We start from the raw sequence: 20596 nt of genomic DNA on the forward strand, positions 1-20596 counted from the left end.
TATGTTTATCTTAGTTTAGTATTTAGAGTATATTATCATTGGTCGATTTGTTTATTGATTTGGTTGCTCTCTTACTTTTTTCTATATATAGATATATATATTTTTTCCTTTTTCTCTTTTTGTGAGTGTGTATGTGTATGCTTTTTTGTGTGAGTTTGTCTGTATAGCTTTGCTTTTACCATTTGTCCTAGGGTTTTGTCTGTCCGTTTTTTGTTCTTTGTATTTTGGTTTCAGTATAGTTTTCAGCGCTTATTATCACTGGTGGATCTGTTTTTTTGTTTGGTTGCTCTCTTCTTTTGTATTTTTTCTTTTTTTTTATTACTTTTTAATTTTTTATTTTTAATAATTTCCTTTTATTTTTTTTATTTTAATAACTCTTTCTTTCTTTCTTTCCTTCTTTCTTTCTTTTCTTTTCTTTTCTTCTTTTTTTCTCCCTTTTCTTCTGAGCCATAGGGCTGACAGGGTCTTGGTGCTCCGGCTGGGTGTCAGGCCTAAGCCTCTAAGTTGGGAGAGCAGAGTTCAGGACATTGGACCACCAGAGACCTCCTGGCTCCACATAATATCAAATGGCGAAAGTTCTCCGAGAGATCTCCATCTCAACGCTAAGACCCAGCTCCATTCAACGACCAGCAAGCTACACTGCTGGACACCCTATGCCAAACAACTAGCAAGACAAGAACACAACCCCACCCATTAGCAGAGAGGCTGCCTAAAATCATAATAAGGTCACAGACACCCCAAAACACACCACTGGATGTGGTCCTGCCCTCCAGAAAGACAAGATCCAGCCTCATCCACCAGAACACAGGCACCAGTCCCCTCCACCAGGAAGCCTGCACAACCCACTGAACCAACCTTACCCACTGGTCGCAGATACCAAAAACAACAGGAACTATGAACCTGCAGCCTGCGAAAAGGAGACCCCAAACACAGTAAGTTAAGCAAAATGAGAAGACAGAGAAGCACACAGCAGATGAAGGAGCAAGGTTAAAACCCACCAGACCTAACAAATGAAGAGGAAATAGGCAGTCTACCTGAAAAAGAATTCAGAATAATGATAGTAAAGATGATCCAAAATCTTGGAAATAGAATAGAGAAAATACAAGAAATGTTTAACAAGAACCTAGAAGAGCTAAAGAGCAAACAATGATGACCAACACAATAAATGAAAAATTCTCTAGAAGGGATCAATAGCAGAATAACTGAGGCAGAAGAACAGATAAGTGACCTGGAAGATAAAATAGTGGAAATAACTACTGCAGAGCAGAATAAAGAATGAAAAGAATTGAGGACAGTCTCAGAGACCTCTGGGACAACACTAAATGCACCAACATTCGAATTATAGGGGTCCCAGAAGAAGAAGAGAAAAAAAAAAAACAACGGACTGAGAAAATATTTGAAGAGATTATAGTTGAAAACTTCCCTAATATGGGAAAGGAAATAGTCAATCAAGTCCAGGAAGAGCAGAGAGTCCCATACAAGATAAATCCAAGGAAAAACACACCAAGACACATATTAATCAAACTATCAAAAATTAAATACAAAGAAAAAAATATTAAAAGCAGCAAGGGAAAAACAACAAATAACATACAAGGGAATCTCCATAAGGTTAACGGCTGACCTTTCAGCAGAAACTCTGCAAGCCGGAAGGCAGTAGCAGGACATATTTAAAGTGATGAAAGGTAAAAAAACTACAACCAAGATTACTCTACCCAGCAAGGATCTCATTCAGATTCAACAGAGAAATTAAAACCTTTACGGGCAAGCAAAAGCTAAGAGAATTCAGCACCACCAAACCAGCATTACAACAAATGCTAAAATAACTACTCTAGGCAGGAAGCACAAGAGAAGGAGAAGACCTAAAATAACAAGCCCAAAACAATTTAAAAAATGGTAATAGGAACATACATATTGATAACTACCTTAAATGTAATTGGATTAAATACTACAACCAAAAGACACAGACTGGCTGAATGGATACAAAAACAAGACCCATATATATGCTGTCTACAAGAGACCCACTTCAGACCTAGGGACACATACAGACTGAAAGTGAGGGGATGGAAAAAGATATTCCATGCAAATGAAAATCAAAAGAAAGCTGGAGTAGCAATTCTCATATTGGACAAAATAGACTTTAAAATAAAGACTATTACAAGAGACAAAGAAGGACACTACATAATAATCAAGGGATCAATCCAAGAAGAAGATATGACAATGGTAAATATTTATGTACCCAACATAGGAGCACCTCAATACATAATGCAAATGCTAACAGTCATAAAAGGGGAAATCAACAGTAACACAATAATAGTAGGGGACTTTAACACCCCACTTTCACCAATGGACAGGTCATCCAAAATGAAAATAAATAAGGAAACACAAGCTTTAAATGACACATTAAACAAATTGGACTTAATCGATATTTATAGGACATTCCATCCAAAACAACAGAATGCACTTTCTTTTCATGTGCTCATGGAACATTCTCCAGGATAGATCACATCTTGGGTCACAAATCAAGCCTTGGTTAATTTAAGAAAATTTAAATTGTATCAAGTTTCTTTTCCAACCACAGCACTATGAGACTAGATATCAATTACAGGAAAAAATCTGTAAAAAATACAAACACATGGAGGCTAAACAGTACACTACTAAATAACCAAGAGATCACTGAAGAAATCAAAGAGGAAATCAAAAAAAACCTAGAAATAAATGACAATGAAAACACGACGACCCAAAACCTATGGGATGCAGCAAAAGCAGTTCTAACAGGGAAGTTTATAGCAATACAATCTTACCTCAAGAAACAAAAAACATCTCAAATAAACAACCTAACCTGATACCTAAAGCAATTAGAGAAAGAAGAACAAAAAAACCCTAAAGTTGGCAGAGGAAACAAATCATAAAGATCAGAGGAAACGAATCATAAAGATCAGATCAGAAATAAATGAAAAAGAAATGAAGGAAACAATAGCAAAGATCAATAAAACTAAAAGCTGGTTCTTTGAGAAGATAAACAAAATTGATAAACCATTAGCCAGACTCAACAAGAAAAAAAGGGAGAAGACTCAAATCAATAGAATTAGAAATGAAAAAGGAGAAGTAACAACTGACACTGCAGAAATACAAAGGATCATGAGAGATTACTACAAGCAACTATATGCCAATAAAATGAACAACCTGGAAGAAATGGACAAATTCTTAGAAAAGCACAACCTTCCGAGACTGAACCAGGAAGAAATAGAAAATATAAACAGACCAATCAGAAGCACTGAAATTGAAACTGTGATTAAAAATCTTCCAACAAACAAAAGCTCAGGACCAGATGGCTTCACAGGCGAATTCTATCAAACATTTAGAGAAGAGCTAACACCTATCCTTCTCAAACTCTTCCAAAATATAGCAGAGGGAGGAACACTCCCAAACTCATTATATGAGGCCACCATCACCCTGAGACCAAAACCAGACAAAGATGTCACAAAGAACAAAAACTACAGGCCAATATTACTGATGAACATAGATGCAAAAATCCTTAGAAAATACTAACAAACAGAATCCAACAGCACATTAAAAGGATCATACACCATGATCAAGTGGGGTTTATCCCAGGAATGCAAAGATTCTTCAATATATGCAAATCAACCAATGTGATAAACCATATTAACAAATTGAAGGAGAAACACCATATGATCATCTCAATAGATGCAGAAAAAGCTTTCAACAAAATTCAACACCCATTTATGAAAAAGAACCTCTGGAAAGTAGGCATAGAGGGAACTTACTTCAACATAATAAAGGCCATATATTACAAACCCACGGCCAACATTGTTCTCAATGGTGAAAAACTGAAAAGATTTCCTCTAAGATCAGGAACAAGACAAGGTTGTCCACTCTCACCACTATTATTCAACATAGTTTTGGAAGTTTTAACCACAGCAATCAGAGAAGAAAAAGAAATAAAAGGAATCCAAATCGGAAAAGAAGAAGTGAAGCTGTCACTGTTTGCAGATGACATGATACTATACATAGAGAATCCTAAAGATGCTACCAGAATACTACTAGAGCTAATCAATGAATTTGGTAAAGTAGCAGGATACAAAATTAATGCTCAGAAATCTCTTGCATTCCTATACACTAACGATGAAAAATCTGAAAGAGATATTAAGGAAACACTCCCATTTACCATTGCAACAAAAAGAATAAAATACCTAGGAATAAACCTACCTAAGGAGACAAAAATACTGTGTGCAGAAAACTATAAGACACTGATGAAAGAAATTAAAGATGATACAAACAGATGAAAAGATATACCATGCTCTTGGATTGGAAAAATTAACATTGTGAAAATGACTGTACTACCCAAAGCAATCTACAGATTCAATGCAATCCTTATCAAACTACCAATGGCATTTTTCACAGAACTAGAACAAAAACTTTCACAATTTGTATGGAAACACAAAAGACCCCGAATAGCCAAAGCAATCTTGAGAAAGAAAAACAGAGCTGGAGGAATCAGGCTCCTGGACTTCAGACTATACTACAAAGCTACAGTAATCAAGACAGTATGGTACTGGCACAAAAACAGAAATATAGATCAATGGAACAGGATAGAAAGCCCAGAGATAAACCCACGCACATATGGTCACCTTATTTTTGGTAAAGGAGGCTAGAATATACAATGGAAAAAGACAGCCTCTTCAATAAGTGGTGCTGGGAAAACTGGACAGCTACATGTAGAAGAATGAAATTAGAACACTCTCTAACACCATGCACAAAAATAAACTCAAAGTGGATTAAAAACCTAAATGTAAGGCTAGACACTATAAAACTCTTAGAGGAAAACATAGGCAGAACACTCTACGACGTAAAACACAACAAGATCCTTTTTGACCCACCTCCTAAAGAAATGGAAATAAAAACAAAAATAAACAAATGGGACCTAATGAAACAAAAGCTTTGCACAGCAAAGGAAAACATAAACAAGACGAAAAGACAACCCTCAGAATGGGAGAAAATATTTTCAGATGAAGCAACTGACAAAGGATTAATCTCCAAAATTTACAAGCAGCTCATGCAACTCAATATCAAAAACATACAACCCAATCCAAACATGGGCAGAGGACCTAAATAGACATTTCTCCAAAGAAAATATACAGATTGCCAACAAACACATGAAAGGATGCTCAACATCACTAGTCATTAGAGAAATGCAAATCAAAACTACAATGAGGTATCACCTCACACCAGTCAGAATGGCCATCATCCAAAATCTACAAACAATAAATGCTGGGGAGGGTGTGGAGCAAAGGGAACCCTCTTGCACTGCTGGTGGGAATGTAAATTGATACAGCCACTATGGAGAACAGTATGGAGGTTCCTTAAAAAACTAAAAATAGAACTACCATACGACCCAGCAATCCCACTACTGGGCATATACCCTAAGAAAAACATAATTCAAAAAGAGTCATATAGCCCAATGTTCATTGCAGCTCTATTTACAATAGCCAGGACATGGAAGCAACCTAAGTGTCCATCAACAGATGAATGGATAAAGAAGATGTAGCACATATATACAATGGAATATTACTCAGCCATAAAAAGAAATGAAATTGAGTTATTTGTAGTGAGGTGGATGGACCTAGAGTCTGTCATACAGAGTGAAGTAAGTCAGAAAGGGAAAAACAAATACCGTATGCTAACACATATATATGGAATCTAAAAAAAAAAAAAATGGTTCTGGAGAACCTAGGGGCAGGACAGGAATAAAGATGCAGACATAGAGAATGGACTTGAGGACACAGGGAGGGGGAAGGGTAAGCTGGCACGAAGTGAGAGAGTGGCATGGACATGTATACACTACCAAATGTAAAATAGATAGCTAGTGGGAAGCAGCCACATAGCACAGGGAGGTCAGCTCGTGCTTTGTGACCACCTAGAGTGGTGGGATAGGGAGGGTAGGAGGGAGACGCAAGAGGGAGGAGATATGGGGATATATGTATATGTATAGCTGATTCACTTTGTTATAAAGCAGAAACTAACACACCATCGTAAAGCAATTATACTCCAATGAAGATGTTAAAAAAAAAAAAGAAAAGAAAAGCAATAAATTGGACTTTGTCAAAATTTAAAACACTGCTCTCAAAGGACACTTAAAATTAAAAGGCAAGCCACAGGCCAGTAAAAAATATATACAAAACATTATCGGATAAATAACTTGTATTTTAAAAAAATATAAAAAAATACTCTTACAACTCAATAAAAAAGAAGACAACCCCAATTTAAAAAAACAGCAAGATGTAAAATGCACTTCAACAAAGTAGATACATGGATGACAAACAAGCACATGAAAAGAGCTCAACATCATCAGTCATTAGGGCAATTAAAATTAAAACCACAATGAGCCACCACTACAAACCACTTGAATAGCTAAAATTGAAGACTAAACATACAAAGTGTTGTTAAGAATGTGGGACAGCTGGAACTTTTACACATTGCTAGTAGGAATGTAAAATGGTAAACCACTTTGGAAAAATCAGCAGTTCTTATAAAGTTAAACATGCACCTAGGTAACCTAGCCATTCCATTCCTACGTATTTACCCAAAAGAAAAGAAAGCATATGTCCATTCAAAGACAAATGTTCAAAGCAGCTTCATTTGTAATAGCCAAAAACTAGAAAGAACCTAAATGGATAATCAAATTGTGGTATATCCATACAATGAAATACTACTCCTCAATTTTAAAAATAAGTTATTGACATGCACATGAGTGAATCTCAAAATAATTATGCCGAATGAAAGAAACTAGACAAAAAAGAGTACATAATGTATGATTCCACTTACATAAACCAAAACTTTTAATGCAATCTATAGTGGCAACAGATCAGTGATTGCCTGGGGATGAGGCTGAAAACAGATCAAGGAGGGGTAGGAGTAAGGGACTCTGAAGGGGCATTAAGAAACCATTAGGGGTTATGGATATGTAAATTACCTTGACTGTGGAAATGGCTTCACTGGTGTATATGTATATCAAAACATCAAATTAAACACTTTAAATATATGCAGTTTATTATATGCCAATTATATCTCAATAAAGCGATTAAAAAAACATGCAGTAGGTAATATTCTCACTTTACAGGTGAGGAAGCTAAGGCTCCAAGAGGCTATATGATTTGCCTAAGATCACAGCTATTACACAGCAGTATCCAGGGGTGGCAGGAATTCCACATGGTATATTTTTAAACTAATATGAAGTAACTAATACAGTTCTGATTCACACAAGGTACTCAAAAGTTGTTTTGGAGTTTTAAAATTTAAAGGCATATAAAAAGCTTAAGATGTGAAAAAGTAATAGATTTTAACTTTCCCATAGGATATATAAATTTTTAAAGAAGATTTTTTAACCCAAAATATCTTAATTGATAGAATGTATGAGAGGTAGAGTTTCTGTTATTCATTCAAAAAGCATTTTACTGGAACCTATTATGTGCTACAAAATATGAACAACTTGCTAGGCACAAATGAGACAGATATTTAAGTCATACACAGGTTATGAAAGAGCACCCTTTGATGATGTACTGGCAAGGGGCTCAGTTTGTCAGCAGGCTAAGGTACAGACAGTTGAATGGACAGGAACAGCTACCATAGGTCTCCAAGAAGAAACAATGGGCAAAGCACTTCCCAGAGATGAATTACTAGGTTTTTTATCAGTTACTTTTTTGCTCTTTTTCATATATGTATATTTCATCTCCTCCTACAATAGATTATAAATTCCTGATGACTAATTCTTTGTTTACCATTTTAAATTCCACCTCATGTCCAGAAGAGTCCGGAATTCATATTCTTATTGAGTGAATGAATAAATTAATTACTGCATATTAGTGTTAGTCTGAATGATAAGGTAATGAGAATGATAAGGATCCTTTTCAAAATCAACTTGACTTTATCCCATTTCCTTGAAAAAGTCTATTTTTTAAATCTTATTTCAATGTCTTTTCTTACTCATGAGTGTATTTTCCTGCACTATTTCCTTTTCCCTTGAAAGAGACAAGTAGAGGGGGCCTATATCCAAAGCATGGTATTTGCTGTGACTATACCTTCTGTGGAGGACAGAATGTAGCAATATAACCAGGGAGTTGTACTCATCATTTTATCTGTGCATACCCGTTTTATTCCTCACAGATGTCAGGTACTAATCCCTACGTGAAAGCCACCTGATAGGAATGCCATAATCTCCAGTATCTTCACTTTTCTCACTCATGGTAGCCAAGTTTTACCTTATGCCCCTGAAATCAACAAGGCCCTGCCTGTGCACTTGATTGAGCTCCTAGTGTTAATATCTTCTGTGTTTATGTTATGCCTTTAAATCATCAAAGTAATTTTATCTTTAAGTATATTCTCATTCTTTTAAAAACACATCTTCCTTCCAGGCCTCCATGGGAAGAAAAAATATCCTCAATTTTCAGTGGGAATCTAACCAATAAGATGCAAGGGATTTGAGCCTTGACAAGAGATAATTAGCAAGATATTTTCCCTCTGCCTTTTCAAAAATTCAGTGCTGTGATGAATAACAGGAACAGGAAAAAGCAATGAGTAATTTTGACTCCTTTCTTTTCCTCATGCTCCCCACCACATATAATCTAGTCTTACTGATGCCACACTGGCAAAGTCTCTTCTTTCTGTTCCTAACATTCTGTTCTCAAAATACCCACTCTTCACTCCTGTTTAAACCTCTTACCTCCTGCTTGAAGTATCTTACAAGGTGTTTCTCTAGTTAAAGTCTTTTGTTTTTTCTCTAATCTACTCTACAAACTGCTGGCTGAACTAATTTTTCAAAAATTTTTCAAAAGCAAAGCTCTTGCTATACCGCTCAGCTATTTGGTTTGATGGCCCCCTAAGATCTACCAAATACCTTAGCTTAGCCTTATGGACCACAATGATATGATCACACTAAGTTTTCTAGCTTATAGATACCCTATACCTCAGTCAAACTGGACTTCTCATTGTTCTCTATCCCATACTTCCCTGTTTCCGTCCATCTGTCCCATACCCATGCTTGTGCTAGTCCTCTCACTACCAGGATGCACCTCTCTCTGTATCTCCTATTCCACTGATAAAATTCTATTCAACTTTCAAAGAATATCAAAAAGTCTGCTTCCTAAATTAAGGTCCTTCTTAAGGGATGTATCTTTAATTCTTACGAACTCCCTAGATACAATTTTTTATTTTACTAAGGCATTTAACATATTCTGCATAGGGAATTACATATCTCCTCTGCTTATCTCCTCTGCAATAATCAATTCAACTTAATTAACATTTATTAATCCCTCCTTTGAGCCACACACTGAGTTAGACACAGGGACACAAAAAGGAATAAGAGAGTTTAATAATTATGTCTAGATTCTAAGGTTCTTGATGGCAGGAACTCTGTACACTTGCATTTGTTTCCAATGCAGCATCTAATGGTCTGTTGTGAATACACTCAGCACCCAGTATATATTTGTGGAGTTGAATTAATTTCCAACAGATGCTAAGCCCTCTCCTTGGAAGAAAATATTTGCTACCAAAAAAGGATTTACCATAACTGCAAAACAGATACACACATCTTTAAATAGTTTTCAGAGGGCAACTTGGAGGTAAGATTGACCACTGATTACACCATCCAATGTGAAGACCTTAATGGCTCAGATCACTCCTCACTAAGATACTAACTTCCAAGTAGGCCAGGCTGCTTCAAATGATAGATTCCCAGATGGCCAGAGCTTCCAAAATTGTCATTTGGTCCAGAAAAGATGGTTATTGCTTCACATCACAAAAATCTGTTTCTTGTACCCTCTTGGGAATTTAAATAGGACTCTTTTAAGTTGACATCAAGATTTAAATATGTATCCATTCAATATACCTGGGAGATACACAGTTCCTGTTTGAACTAACCACATCTATACAGCCATAAAAATGTACGCTTTCAAGGCTACATAGCATCGCTGGAAGCCTAACTACAATGACACCTTTCCACACTATGAACCTTGCATTTACTCTCTACATTCTTACATTTCCTCCCATCCTGGGAAATAGAATGGAAAAACACAGTAAGGCTTTTTTAAAAGATGACACCAGGAATAAAAGGAAATGAAATGGTAGATAGTGTCATGCAAAAACCAATATTAAAACAAAAAACTTCTTGACAATGATATTTGTCAAGGAAAAATTCAAGCAGTAAAAATGAAGTAAATGGAAAGAAGTCACTGCCGAATAACCAAACCAAGCCCCAGTGCCTGGCACCTGCCAGGATAAGAGCCCCTTGGGTTGGCCTGACTCCTCCCACAGGCTCTCTCTAAGTAAGAGTGACACACATCTCCTCGAGCAAAAAACTCAGCAGGGCATGCAACAATCACTCTGCTCATTACTGAAAGTCAATTTAGCAGCACAACGATCTAAATTAAGGGTCAATCTCAGAGAAGGAAAGAAAGAAGTACACTCTCTTTGTGTAGGAGAAACAGAAACCCCAAAATCTAGAATACAAAATCTGTATTTCTGGAGAGAACTGTTAGCATAAAATGGTTGCATTATTCCAACAGGATGACAAAAAGATGGGACAGCCTTTTTCATGGCATTCAGTCTCAGGGTAAGATGTAAGAGTTCTCAGAATAAGATGTAAACAGATTTGAGGGGCTCTAAGACAGCTGAACTTAGGGAAATTTTATCAGTTAAGTATATAATCAAGAATATTCTAAATGAAGTGAAACTGTGCTGGTGTTCTAGAGTGGGAAGAGATGTGATCTGAAATCAAACAGACTGTGTTTGAATCCCAGCTCTGCCTTTTTTTTCTTTGCATTCCTTCCTTCTTTCCTTTATCTTTTGTTTTTGTTGTTGTTCATTTGTTTATTTATTCAACAAATATCTACTAGGAACTTAGTACATGTCATGCACTGTGCTAGAAACTGGGTATATAGGTTTGAACAAAATAGTCTTGGTCTCTACCCTGACAGGGCTTTTAGTTTAGTGAAGAAAATAGACATTACATAAACATACAAATACAGGATAACTACTAATCATTTTAAGTGCTATGAAGGTAAAAAATAAATCAGAATTTATAGAAAATAACCAGGGATTTGGGGGATTTGTTAAAAGGATTAAAAATAACAAGGTAAAAATGCCTTGCCCAATACCTAGAACATACAGGTGTTCAACACAAGCAACAGCTATTTTTAACTTCTCTCTGCCAAATATAGACACTTGATTCCCTCACCTTCGTCTCTTGACAGAGAAACTGGGAAGTATTAAAGCACTGGTAGGTGCTGTTGGGGGAGAGCGGCAGTCTATTCACTCCAGACACTGCAAACTGATGCATAGCTTGTTGTTCTATCAGTGTTCTATATAATCATAACCTTGACCAATCCACAACTTTCTTTCAGGCATATTTGGGTTTCATCTCCTGCTTAGTATCCTTGAGTTAATTTATAAATTCTCCCCTCTTGGTTGCATAGGATATTAACCCCCTTTAACGCTAAGTCAAACTATTCTCAAGAAACAACCCACATCAAGAAATGAGACGAATTCACTCAATGTGGAAGACTTGCCAGAAGAACACAACTAAGGACCTCCCTTAAGGTTGTGAGTATATGGTTTCATAGAGTATCTCACTGCAGGAAGTCTTTCTGAAAACTTAAAAGTTCTCCTTTTAGACCATGATTATTCCTCTATCTTGTTCTTAGTGAGCAAACACTCAACAAGCCTTAAAATTTGACAAATCCTAATTCACGTTTAGCAAACTGCTGGGTCAATAAAGATTATAATTTCTTTCCAATTATCTTATCTTCATCACCTCACAAGAGTAAAACTAATTCCAAATTTCCTCAGTTTCTTTGATTGCATAAAATGGCTGAGAGTGCTCTTAGTTCATATAAGAAACCCAATGAGGACTCTTTAGTCCTTAATCAAAAAGGTGACCCTGCATACAACTTAAGGAACACATGTTAGGTATTACTTTACAGCTTGGCAAGCAGCATACATACTAATTGAAAACAAACTATCTCTAAATGAAAGAAAGGACAGAAAGGATGGAGGGAAAGGAAGGAAAGGAAGAAAGGGAAGTAGAGGGAGAAAGGAAAGGAAGGAAGATACATCACACTAAAAAATCACTTTATAGAAATGTGATTTCAAAGAGCTTTCCAACCTCCAAAACTAAAAACATCATATACCATAATTGAAACCTAATTCATATGATTCCTTGTTCTAGAAGATATAAGGATGCTACTTGGTCATGGTTACAATGAGACCTTTCTCAAGGTATCCCATGTAAAATATAGAGTGTGATACATAGATGATTATTTTCATATATTTCTGTATTAATCTTTACCCAGGTAAAGCAAAATTATTCTCACTGGTTTTTTTACCAGGGAGGTACCCATTTCCTAAAATTCCTACAGTTGTCCTTAGAATGCATTGAATTGAAATCAATAAAATTGAAACAGACTAGGGAAAAGAAAAAAAAAACTATAGAACTCCTTTTAAATTACTATTGTCAGACCCAAACAAGTATTTCCACATCTTAAAAAACCGTCCTCAAATCCATTTTGTGATTTTTCAAAAATCTCCTATTTCAGTCATTTCCTATTTCAATAATTTCTCTCCTTTTTGTCTCCTCTTCTCAATTACTGCAGTGAAATTGGAGGGACAGGTATTTCTTCCATTTGTTCAACCATATCTTCCCCTCAGAAAGCTCCAGGTGCTCAAGGTTTTCTGACACTCAGCTCTCTTGTTTACACCCACATTTTTCATGCTTTACTTTCTCAGCCGTCCGCCAGATATTGCCTTGCAGCTATCTATTCTGTGACTGCAAGTCCAGGGAAAAATTCTCTGTAACTAGTCACAAAATCCAAAAAGCACCTGGAGATCAATCCTGACCACCCCATTGTGGAGACCCTGCGGCAGAAGGCAGAGGCAGACAAGAATGACAAGGCTGTCAAGGACCTGGTGGTGCTGCTGTTCGAAACTGCACTGCTCTCTTCCGGCTTCTCGCTTGAGGATCCCCAGACCCACTCCAGCCGCATCTACCGCATGATCAAGCTAGGCTTGGGCACTGATGAAGATGAAGTGACAGCAGAGGAGCCCAGTACTACTGTTCCTGATGAGATCCCCCCCTTGAGGTGATGAGGATGCCTCTCGCATGGAAGAAGTAGATTAGGAATTTCTACCTGCAGACTTTGTTCCCTCTGTATAGTGTCCCCATGGCTCCCCCAGCAGCAGCCCCAGTGGCCTTGGTCCACTTGGTTCCTTCGGCTGATGTCTAGTGGTTTTATTTCTGTCCTTCTGTCTAAGGCAGGATATAAGGGCCTCAAGCCCTATTCCTTTCCACATTTGACAAGGGGTTTGAATGTTGTGTATTGTGTTTTTTTGTTTGTTTTGTTCTTAAATTAAAGTATGCAAAATAAAGATGATGCAGGTTTTTTATTAAAAAAAAAAAAAAAATCGGGGCTTCCCTGGTGGCGCAGTGGTTGGGAGTCTGCCTGCCAATGCAGGGGACACGGGTTCGAGCCCTGGTCTGGGAGGATCCCACATGCCGCGGAGCAACTAAGCCCGTGAGCCACAACTACTGAGCCTGCGCGTCTGGAGCCTGTGCTCCGCAACGGGAGAGGCAGCGACAGTGAGAGGCCGGCGCACCGCGATGAAGAGTGGCCCCCGCTCGCCACAGCTGGTGAAAGCCCTCGCACAGAAACTAAGACCCAACACAGCCAAAAATAAATAAATAAATAAATAAATTTTAAAATATGATTCAATTAAAAATTATCTTTAAAAAAAAAAAAATCAACAGTGGATTCCACATACTGCCACTACCAGGGACAAAGCCCAAAATGTTTCCATCCCTTAAAGCTGTCAACCATTCAGTGAGAGTGCACTTGATGCTGTATCAGATATCAAATTATGTGCAACCAATCTCACCTTAAAACAACCCATTCTAACTGATGATGCCATATATATGTAATAATTGGAAGAAAAATAATATTCACAAGAGGAATAACACCTGTATTTCTTTTGTACTATGTTCAATGAAACTCAGAACACTAGTGGTAATAATTAAAAACCAAGTCATAGGCTTGTTACCAGCTGCCATAGCTTGAAGAAAAAAAAAAATCTATATTCTGCCTAATGTAGGCAGTTATAGGGGTGCAGACCTGGATTCCATTGATGCTATTGCTTAATTATCTACTATACGTGGGTCAAAAAGGTAAAAATAGCAATTAACTGTCAAACATACCTTTTTGTTGTATTTGTATTTTCCAAAGGTATAAAAGAGCCCAAAGGTGAAATAAAAATAGAAAATCTGCTTTGATTAATGAATTCATTCACTTAAGTTTATATGAAACTGTGTGAGCTGAAAAGAAAGAGAAAGAGCTAACTCCAGTACAGCTTGTATCCAAAGAAAACTCCACCCACATAAACTCTCTAGTAACAAATCAATTTTTAAACCCTTAGGTTAGGGACCATCTTTTTTTCTCTTGCAAGCACTTGCTAAGCAAATAATAATAAAAACAGGAATTACATCATGTGGACAAACTTTTTGACTGATTAAACATTAAAAATAAGTCTTTTTTGCCAGTCATCGATGGAAGATAATGCTTAGGAAATTAATCTTTTTACACAATAATTGCCCTGCATCTTTGAAAAACTCCAGTAAGAAATATGAAGAGAGACAGAGAGAGAGAGAGAGTAGGGCAAAAGGGAAGGAGAGACGAAGAGAGGGAGAAAGAAGAGGAGAATGCAGAAAATGTTTTTATCTTTACTGGAAATACTTAACTCACATTTTAATGTTAGGAGATGGCAAAAATTTGGTGAAATGATAAGCATTTATACCCATACCCCAAGATAACATAAAATATGTACTTCAGATAAAACTATGTGCTGAAAGTGATGTGTAGAGACAAGCATACAACAAAATGCACTAGATTTTGTTGATTATTCAAACAATCTTTATAAACTGAATAGTTACTAAAAATATTTCTATCTAAATGCTTGAGTAAATCAATGACTTTATTTTTTCCTGAATTATAAACAGACTATATTTCACATTTTATAGATTATTATATTACAAAATAATAGCTAGATGTGCATAATTAGTACATTTATGGACACTCCCTCATTTCCCTGTATTTGAGACCACCACTCAGTTCAAATTATGGCTTTATTTCCCCTTCTCTATATGCATTTAATTCCTTTAAATATTAATAAAATTTATGTAAGAATACTGGAAAATGATTAAGCCTATCTTCTTGGTTAAAAACAAGTTCAGAGAGCAGCTTTTGGGGGGAATATTCAAATTTATTAGCTGTTCTTAGCAAACTGCCCTCAAGCCCCACATTGTTTCCAATCTCAAGAAGAATTTTTCTCCAACGGGCACTGAATCACTTTAATGTTGACTCTTGTGCTGCTCTACTCCACCTTCAAATGTAGCCAGTAAATTCAGCTTTACTACAGTACTATAAAAATATGAAAGAACCATAATAGCATCTAAAAAAGAGCTGTTGGCACTATATTAGTTTAGAAAAAACCTTAAACTGAATACTAATGCAAAATTTAATGATAGTTTGCCTAGTTGCCAAAAGAGTTACAATAAGTATTTTGCCATAATGTATAAGTTATCTTGAAGGCATCTGAGACTATTACTGTGTAAGATACAGAAAAAGTCCCCAAAGTGTCATTGTTCTCATGAGGTTTTTCGATATAAATAAATCATCAACATACTATCTTCACTGAAACACTGTCCTCTGATTAGAGGATTGCCTTAATGCGTGCAGAAACATTATAAAGAGACCATTCTGCTTCTTTAGTAAGTCAACTTCCTTGACTGGCATCCAATATGGATCCACCTCACACCAAATTCCACTTTACAGTGAATATCGTGACTGTAAGGTTCCAGTTAAACATTCCAACAGAATCAATACAGTTTTACTTCCCTTTTCCCTTATTACCACGACCAAGTTTTTAGAGTTGAAAAGGAAACCAAGATCAAATTTAGATACGTTGTTTGAAATTAGCAAAGATGAAACACTTCAGTGCCAGACAAAAGCCCTGATTTTAAGAGTAGGTTTTTGCCTTCCCTGAAATGCCTAGCTCAGGCAGTGTATTTTTATGCCTGCAGATATTGGCATGTTTCACATTTAAGATTATGACACACCAACTTATTTCGAAATTTTTTAAATCCTCCACTGCGCATGTTTCAAGTGCTTCATGACTATCACTGATAATTGAGCAATTAACTTGAAATTACCAAATGTGCTGTGATGGCACAATATGTAGTAAGCAACATGAAAAAATAAAGAGCAGAGGAACTTAGTACAGTGAAAAAAAATTAATAAAGGGTAAAATAGGCCATAATAATAATAGTACTGAGTAAGTTTTAATGGTCCCAGGTCTTAGTAGTTTAATGGTGCCAGTAAAATGGTTTAATGAAATAAGTCCAGAATATTACAAATTTTTAGAGCAGTTTATTCTGGTGCTACAAAAAGGAAGCTTCTTTCTAACTGGTCTTGTGTAATACACAGGGATTAGTTCAAAAAGTAAGTGTGGGAGTTTCATTAGACAAAAAAGGACAAAACAATTAGGTTAAAAATCCTGACAGGCAGATTCTTAAGAAACACAAACTTGCAAAAAATAGATGTAAAGTCTTCCTTTAAGACAGGCAAAGCAAAAACTCTAGGGCTAAACATGACTCAAGAAGTCATCAAGCTATTGTGAATATATATGCAAATCAAAAATTAAGATACATGGCTTGACATCAAGAGGGAAGGATGAAATTCAGCTATACTAAAAAAATCAGAATGCCTCTTCATTGCTCATCTCATCAAGGTCTCTAATACTGGGCTTTTCTGGCTAAAACCATAGTATGACTGTGAAGAGTAGCTCTTTAGTACTTAAATATAGCCAGTGAAGCAAATTCCATAAACCTAAACCCTACCTTATTTCGGTGGCAGGCCATCTTAAAGGTTTGCAAGAAAAACCAACAATTTAGAAAGTCAGAGAGTAAAAAGAGATTCAAAGTACAGCAAATAAAAGGACACTATTAAAAAACATTTTTTTTTCTCAAAATTCCATCAATATTGCTCCAAAACACCACTAGGAGATTAAAAATAGGCCAGGCTGTCCTTTCAGGTATAAATTAGAAACAGAAAGTGGAGAGAGCAAAAAGAACAAGTATCTAAGGGCCCTAGTATTAAAATTTAAAAGCTTAAAATGTAACGGATATACACATTCAGATTAGCAAACTGCTTTCAATTAAAGTAGATTTCTGGCCACAGTTCACAAATGTATAGTAGCTGTGTGTATTAATGTAGATACTTCAAATGTCAGTATATCTCTAATTAACATGAGCACACAACTGTAAAACTGAGAAGACACAATTTTAAATTCCTTACATTCCCAGCATTAATGCTTTCATGGGGCAGCTCCCGTTGTCATGGAAAATGGCATTCAAGCCCTATTTGTGGATTTTCACAGCTCATCTTTTTTATTTACCTGCTCTATGTCAAGATTAGCCTGGAATAATATTTTTTAAAGATAATGCACTTAGACCTACTTGTCCTTAAAATCACAGATGTTCTCACTGAGGGAGCTTTGGTCTGGGCTACGCTCAGTTTGAAACAAATTTCTCTCCATTTTAAAATACCACAAAGAGATGATTTCATGATTCTTTTTGTTTGTTTCCTAAAAATCTATGCAATTCAAAAAATTTCAGCTGAAGCATGACATGTGGAGTTTGGAAATAGGGGGATAGGAGAATGTCAGGGAGGAGCAAATGATCGAGGAACATGAGGAAATAAAGTGGTAGAAGGTTCTCCAAAATCTCCTGCCTGACTTACTCTACCTAAACTTTTCAAAAATATTTGTACAGCAACCAAGTAGAGACTGAGATAGTGATCAGACAACAAAAGAAAGAGAGCTAAAATATTCTCTGAGAGAAGACAGATTGGTGTTATGGAAAGAGCATGGCATTTATACTTTGAATCCCTTGGTTTGAGTCCTGCCACTCTGCAAAAATAAGGATAATTCCTACTCATCTCACAGAGTTTTATGAAATTCAGCCAGTTTAATGTCTGCAAAAGCAAGTGTTATGCTGAATTAAGATATTGTTGTCATTATTAACTCAAGCATGGAGCTAAGCAATAATCATTTTTGTACCAGACAATAAAATACTTCCGGACTTTTTCAGAGAAAAAACTGCTATTAGAGACCATAAATAGAGACAGAATTTTATAAAAGGGAATTCATTATCAAATTTCTAAAAAGGCTTGGGAACCTGAAAAAGCAGGCTATCTAATTCTTTGTTTTGTTGTTGTTATTGTCATTGTTTTTAACCAATCATTTACTGCCCTGGTAAAACTGAAAGGACAGAATTAATTAATTACATTTTAATTAGAGATAAAAAATTAAATGTGGGCTATTAACATGCAAAACAAGGTCTTCTTATACAATGCCTACTTTGGGAAAAGAAAAAAGGTAGTTTTATTTTTTAAAAAGAAAAAAAAAAGCTAGAATAAGATGCTTTCAGCTTCTGAAAAGATAACCATTTTCCTTCACAGTGTTTTCCTACTCTGACCTAGGTAGTTGATGTAAGTAGGTAAGATTCCAATCGGTTCTCACACACCTTTGGTGTGGCCTATTCATTATGGATGTGCAAAACAATATCCCACCTCCTTATCTCACAGACCGGCTTCTGCATACCTTACTAAGAAACCTTCCCGTGGCCATGAGGTATAACTTTCTGCCTTAGATCATGTAGCAAATAAGCAGTTCCAAAACATGGAAATTAAAGTTCCTAAAAGAAGCCATTGTCACTGATCTCATTTGCCTGTTTTTAGGCTAGACTAGATGAATATTTCTACTGTTTTAGCTGCCTCATCATTCAGTGTAAGTGGCAGACAGTTTCTGCAATAATTAAAAGAAGTGAGAATGCAAGCATTCTGGATGCCATGTTAATTTTATTTGACTTATCTTAGTCATAGTATCCTGCTACATTTCTTTAATAAGAAGGTTCCATAGTCAGGAGATGGCTGGAACAAAACTTGAGACCACTGACCAAAGGAACAACAAACTCCACACCCTAAACTATCATATGGAAATTCTCAAGTCTGGAAAACAATTACTTTAGGCCTGTGTGATTACTATGACTTCCACCTAAGTGATTAGACAAAATCTGACTAGAGCTTTTTGGGTTTTTTTAAGTTGAACTCCAGAAATAACCATATGAAAACTACACCCACAGTGCCCCTTCTATTTTTTAGCCTCTCTCTTTGTCAGGTCACAAGAAAAAAAATTCAGCTAATTGGATCACCTCTGTTCAAAGCTAGTCTATGTATATATCTGGTTGGGGTATTGCTGGATTGCTGGGGGGCAGGGGGCGGTAGAGAAGAGAAAAATTCAGGAAACAGAGTCTTTGGGTGATGAGAAATGTAGACTATATTTTGATTAAGGCCATCTTGGTTGAAATGCTGGTAATTATCTTGTATTTGTAGTTTAAAAACATTAATCATCCTAAAAACTTACTATAGGGAATGACTGAATGATACGCGAGAAGAGAGATAGGAAGTAAAGGAAAGGATAAAGCAACAAAGACAAGATTTGGACAGTTAAAAATTATTTCCCTTCACACAGATTTCTAATAGGATAAGCTCAGCTCCTTGGAACCATCCTTTTTCTCAAGAGCCCTTCAAAGATACTTTACATTTCTTTCTCCATCTTCTTTGCCTCCTAATCCTCACTGTGATACCTTGCACAAATTAAAAGCTTATATTTAATCCAAATGAACCATGGAGTTTAATATTTTGTGTTTTACATAAGAATTCAGTCTTCAAATAATACAATGTGAATTGATAGTCTCATAAAAATAACATCGTATTCATTCTTAAAACATTAAAAAATATACGAAATGTGTTAAGCTATATTAAATATTCACATCTTTTTTTAAGATGGTTCAAAATACCTGCCCCAATCAATGCTACTACTAAAAGAAAGGTAAAGCTGGTTTTAAATAAATTTTCACTGCTCTCTGTTTAAATACTGCATCACTTAAACTCTAATTTATAATGTTACTTTTTTTTCAAATACTTTCCTAGAAGTTTATTCCCTAAAATTCCTTTATAGTAATACACTAACAGAGGAAAAGTTACCTCTGTCTTTGTGGTTATCAAATGTAAAGATCACCTTAGATATCAATGGTTTGGTACAATGTACACATATAAATATATCTTAAACTCAAGTTACTTAAATATGGTCTTATATATACACAAACATTTTTAATACCTGCCACATACTCTAAACTACTTTTATATTAATAAATACATAATAATTTAAAGTATTTTCATTGATCATTAAAGTTCATTCAATATTTTTTCTTGAAATTGACCTTCTTTCCTGAGAAAAATTATCTTTGTTCTCCAAAATACCATTTAAAATATAATAGCATTTTGAGGATGGTGAAGAAGACAGGAATACCCCGATTTTGATATACATTATACATTCACTAAATGAGTCTTTGGTTCCTTAGTACATAATCTCCTCAAGTACTGACAGCTCTTTGAATTCTGTATCATCTCACATCTTT

The 20596-nt window shown here is 35.8% G+C and overlaps 1 protein-coding gene across 12 annotated transcripts in view; it reads right to left on the minus strand.

The window, feature by feature from the left end:
• Nucleotides 1–20596, minus strand: part of SOX6 (SRY-box transcription factor 6) — a 621895-nt gene that overhangs the window by 506419 nt on the left and 94880 nt on the right. The gene's annotated exons all lie outside the window — the stretch shown is intronic.

Source organism: Balaenoptera musculus, chromosome 8 (assembly GCF_009873245.2).
Source record: "Balaenoptera musculus isolate JJ_BM4_2016_0621 chromosome 8, mBalMus1.pri.v3, whole genome shotgun sequence".
Taxonomy (NCBI): Eukaryota; Metazoa; Chordata; class Mammalia; order Artiodactyla; family Balaenopteridae; genus Balaenoptera; species Balaenoptera musculus.